Here is a 6,000-nt window from a genome sequence, read left to right on the forward strand (position 1 = left end):
CTCAATACGGGACTGTAATTTTGTTCCAAAATACAGGACGATTCCATTATTTCAAGGGACGGTTGGCAACTTTAGGCTGCCCAAGTAAACACATCACGCTTCCTTAGGCCAAAAGGCAGAGGGCATTCGGAGACATCCCGAGCCTGGTGTGCGAAGTTTCATTCATTCTGTATAATCATCGCTGCATAAATTGTTTCAGCTCAACACAGTTTGAAAAGCTCAGCAGTACACGGGTTCATTTCGAGTCTCGGTGGCACCGCGCGGCCAAATGAAATGCAATAACGCAAACACTGTGGGTCTTTCCATCAACAGTCCAAAATCCACGACATCAACAATCATAGTATTAGATGCTGTCAAAACTAATGCATTGTAGCCTACAGCGTTACACACAGAGCCATCACAGTCAATTGAATCCCTTTCAAAGCATATATAAGAATATATATGTTATGGATCAACCTACCGGTAGTTTCTACAACTAAATCCCTCAACAACCCACCCCTTTTTCGCAAATGAGCCGATCCTACTTCAAAGGGTAGCATGTCATTTTTCAGACGCCTCTTTGGTCCGACGCGTCAATATTCCGATCCTACAGCCCACTAAAAAATTAAATTAAACCCTTTGCTCCGACAGCTCAAGGTTCCGACCAATGGCTGTCTGGGGTTGGTCACCCTCCCAGGTCGTATGTCCTGCTTTTCCCGGTGCCAAGTAGGCTAGACTTCAGCTGCATGCGCTGCGATGAGCACATAGATGCCGTCTGAGTCGTTCTAGCTGTGTCCTTACCAAAACGTGTCAGTAGGCCTAGGCTATTGCAATGTTTCTGAGTTTTACATTTGTGCCTTGACCAAAACTTTCCCTAAACCTAACCTGTCACAGACAGCATGACCACTGCGCAGGCTGTGAGACTCAGAGATGACGGTTATCTAAAGCAGCTTTTGGATCGGAACATTGGACTGTCAGGACAAAGGGTTTCATTTTATTGGTAAAAAGTTATCTGAGACTAAGTGCTGTAGGATTAATGGGAAATGTTCGGAACATTGACGCATAGGACCAATGGGGGGTCAGAAAAACGAGCAGACCCCACTTCAAAGCAAAATCATACATAATTTGGCCCAAGTCAACATGCCGCATCGGGCCCAGCAATATTAATGATCAGATTGCCTACCTTAATACGCTGTCTTGATCAGAGGACTTCTTGCAATTATTCCATTTAATGCACACTGTTTATAATATGTCCACACCCGTCTCAAACAGAACAACTGTCCGTCCTTGTACTCTGTTGATGTGCGCGCTTGGGTTTTGGCGTACAGGTAGCAATGGCCATGTCCCACACCCGGCTGAACTCGTCCTCACAACGTAGCGTTCTAAACGCACTCTGTCACACTGATAACCACACTCAAGCCCGTCATCAAATCAGTTTCCTCTCCCTGTAAAATTGTGTTGGCAGGGGTCAACAATGACAGAATGGTGTGGACGAAGTTGGCGATAAAAAGGAAGTTGGGCTCACCAATCTCACGCAGCAGTCCCGATGCCTCCACTCTGACCTCGGCGCTGTAAACACGGTTATCCAATTCAGCCAGAAACGACGTCAAATCCTCAAAGGACTGAAGGATCGCTGACACCGTTGCCAGATGTCCTGTCCACCTCTGTTCCAGCAATCGTTTCAGATGCACACCCTTGTATTGTGATGCAATCGTGGGCTTCTTGCAGAATTTGTAAAGTGCATTGCATAGCTCGAAAAAATCAGAGACAGCCGGCTCTGCAGACATGGCATGCACAACAACAAGATGGAGCTGGTGGTTGAAGCAATGCACATGGGGAACTTCTTGGCCCACTTTGTTCTAAATGAGTATCTGGACGCCGCCGTGTTTTCCGGACATCAGAGCTGCCCCGTCATAAACTTGGCTTAAGATCATGGAATCGTCCAACCCAGCCTTGCCTAGCTCGGACAGGATGATGGTGGCTAGAGTCTTGGCATCGCCCTTGTCTGCCGAAGCAATACACAACAGACGCTCGGTGGCTTCGTGCATTCTGTTAACATAACATCAGACGATAGAAATGTTCTCAGTGCCCGTCGGGTCCCGTGTGCCGTCTGCTTTGATGGTGTAAAATGAATCGCCTACCTCCTCCACGATAGCATCCTTAACGATGCTGCTGATGATCTCATTCTGGATGTCGTGGGACGTGTATGTAGCATTTCGTGGTATTGACTTCACAACTGTTGCCAGCTCGGGGTCTTTCTTGATCGTATAATTTAGCAGGGATAGAAACAGCCCAGAGCCCCCCTTGTCCATGTCGTCAAACGCATCCATGGTGCCCCGCAATGGTAAGTGGTTTTCCACCAGGAACCCGATTACTTCGATCAAACTGGAGATACAGTATCTGTTCCTCAGCAGCTGGTCCACGTTTACTAAAGTCGAAATCTCCTTGCCTGCCTGTACATGCCTCTCTCTCTCCTTCCAACTCATATACGCTGCCAGGTGTTCCTTCGATTGTTCATGCTTGTGGAAGCCTCTGTCCTTCTCTGTTGCGCTTTTCCAGTTTCGATAGCCCACGCTCCCAAACACATCTGTGGAAGCCGATCTCTTTGTAACCAAGTGGTAAGGACAGGAGAGTTTTAAACTCTAAATTTCACAGTTTTTCTTACTAAATAGACTACGCCACCCTGGGATAAGAATGGGAACTACAGCCCAGGGACTGTATGAAAACCTTAGATTTGACCCCCACACAAGTTCTGTTGCATTAACGAGGAAACGTGGATTCCGTAACAAAATAATCTCTTTATTAACAATTTCACATATAAATATAAAAATCCGGACAGTTTAAAATATTTCCCACCACAATGCACACACACACTCACACTCACATACACACTCACACAAATCGGTACAAAAAGGGAGGGTTCTCAAATACAGGGCAGGTGCACCCAAGAGGGGGGAATTATACTAAGCCCCCTGTATAGGCCTTGGATAAGTACACACAAACACTCGTGCCCATGCACACACTAAGTGAAGGTGAATTATTGCACTCACACACAGGTAACACTGCACTGCACTGCACTGCAATTCACTGCACACCACGTGACCGGACCCACCACCAGGGGGGAAGAGGACCTCCCTCTGGGATTACCTGCACCTGTTAACAGAAAAGAAAAGGGTAAATAAAGGGGTAATCAAGGGCCTGCCACTTGCCCAGCAAATAAAGACAAACAAAATAAAATAAACTGAATTGCAGGGCCCACCAGCAAAATCTAACTCGCCACAGAAAGAGGTTGCTACAGGCGAGAGCAGGACTGATGAGAATTAGTAACAACAATCAGGCCAGGGGCATTGGTTTAGGCTACAAGCCGTGCACACTCAGTAATTACAGAAGCAAAACACAATAATTCAAATTGAAGTTCCCAACTCAAGTCAAAAGAAAATAATCAAACAGAAGAAAGAAACATCCCTCAAAGAAAATGTACAAAATAAACAAATGAATCGTGCTCTCACCACGACATAACAGGACACTCACTCACACAGACTACATTCACGCACACACTGAACTCGGCCACATGCGCCACCTGCGCAAGGTAACTTATGCTGGGCTGCTGAATGCTTTCGGAGTAATAGCCCTCGGATGACCGGACACTGCGACGCGTCAGTCCGAAGCACGTATCGAGGGGGGACAAAACAGCAGCAATTCAGAGCGAACCGGGAGTCTGCAGCTACACCCAGGCGCCTACAAATACAGAGGATAATGCGATGTAACTGGGCTATTGTACCAATTTTACAACGTGATGAAAAGTTGAAGCGGTATACTCACGTTCCACAACAGCAGAGGAGGAGAGGAGGAAGACAATAAAGGCCGACGAGTCAGAGGAAACTCAAACCCACGCTACAACAAAATACATAATCGGTTAGACCCGAGTCAAACAAATCAAAACTTTAGCGAACGTGTGGCGTCATTTGGGTGGCCTACCTGAGCCAGAAGGAGAGAGCTCTCGGAGCTTTGGTAGATGAACAGGGTAGCCAACAAACAGCTGATGGCACCGGTAGATACACTTGTACGAGGCGGAGAGCGTGTCACGCCAAGTTGAATTTGGCAACAGATCGGAGTGCAAAGAGTAGACCAGAATGCACGTTTGGATGGACAAAGGAAAGCACGTTGACCGACAGCTATTCCTCCTAGCTTGCAAAAAAAACCGGCGTCTCAGCTGGAGAGAAATCAGCTGTGAGATCAGCTGATAGGTCGGTGTGACGTGATGACGCACGCACCGCAAATGAAAAAGGAACGTCAAAGCCCACTTTGCTACATCTTGGAGCTAGAGCTAGCTGCCTGGCGGCAGTAGAAGCAGAAGGCGGCATCAGCACTCACACTATACTCCAGCCATTCCCGCCGGGATAACCATGTTGACACGAAGGACCACTTCTTTCCGCCAAACATGCTGCCTGGATATTGCCGTAGTGTTCGCTGTCTAGGTTTGTCAACTCCAAGGTCATCTGGCGCTCCTCTGGCGACTCCCTCACTGCTGCTGCTTGCGGCTGAGTTGAGGATGTAGAACAAGGTACGGCTCATAGATTCTAGTCTGTGGTAGGATATGTTAAATAGTTTCCCATCATGCACTACAGTGGTTGAGGCAACATTTATCAGAGAAAATGCAACTTATCACGACTAAATATCTTATATCTAATATTTAAAGGCACCTTTTGATGTATTTCGTGTTTATTGTTGGCTTTAACAATGCAAAGTGATACTTTGATCGTTTGTAATGAAATGATCATTTGTAGTGTGTGTAACCACCGTCTTTGAAATTTGAGTGTCAAACCCCAACTCCCCCCGGGGGGGATATCTACTGAAATCATATGAGTCGATAAAATACATTTAAAAATCAAATAATATTCTTTATGAACATAGTTAGCAACACACTTCAAATATTGTCCTTGTATAGTGTGTTGATGGACATTTTCACATGATTAAGCCATTTTTGACAGAGGTGAGCCTCGTTCTCCGTTAATTTCCATTTCTCTGACCTACCTACAGATAATGGCCGCTACAGATTGCCGTAAAAGGGGGGCGGGGTCCTCTCTAGTGTTATTTTCTATCTCTATGGTGTCCCGTTTCTTAGGGAGGTGAGTGAAAGTGCAAAAAATCCACTTAAAATTCCACTTCGACCGAGTGGGTGTAGGACCCCCCCTAACGACCGAGTGAAAGAACACATTACCCAGAATACAGTGCGAATTGTGACCACCCGGCCGAAAAAAACAAAACAAAACATGGCATCTCAACAGAAGGATCAACACAAATGTAAGTACAATTTCTTATAAATATGCCTCAGTTCGAAATTCCAAGAAAGCTCCTTGACGTGTATGTATTTTTCTGTCATTATCAGTGACATTTGAAGAGTTGCTTCCCGTGCTGAGCCTTTTCAACATGTCTGTATCAACGCTGTTTACAGTTAACGGTCTTTAAAAAGTTATGTTAGCCTACGAGCTGTTATCGTTGCGCTTAGTCGCAAGTTATGTAATAAGTTTTATGTAGCCTAATGGTGGAAACACATGTCGTCAAGAAGTGGCATACTACTGGAACTGCAGTAATATATTACCACTTAATTGACGGCAACGAAATAGTTGACTTGCTTGAGGTTACCCCCTGTATCTAATGGGTTACACCGTAGCAACTGATCTGTCGATTGACCGGTTGATAGATGTTGTATGGACCGTGGAGCAAACTGCCTTAAAACATTTTTATCATCTATCAATGACTTATTGATTATTGTTGTAGGGACCGCTGACCAGACCAGGGGACCATTCCATCACTGGCGCTGAATTCAGCGGCGCTTACGCGCAAAAGCGGAGTTTCAACTAACAGCAGCTTAAAGCAACACTCCGTTTTTTTGGACACAGGACCTCATTTCCGAGTCAGTGTTAGAAGTGTGTCCAGATTGTTTTTTTGAAATTCCATGCAGTCCTTGTAAAACCGCGTCTCGATGTTGCTATGCTAGCGCAAGTGATCCACTTTTAC

The sequence above is a fragment of the Engraulis encrasicolus genome, chromosome 6 (assembly GCF_034702125.1).
Source record: "Engraulis encrasicolus isolate BLACKSEA-1 chromosome 6, IST_EnEncr_1.0, whole genome shotgun sequence".
Lineage (NCBI taxonomy): Eukaryota > Metazoa > Chordata > Actinopteri > Clupeiformes > Engraulidae > Engraulis > Engraulis encrasicolus.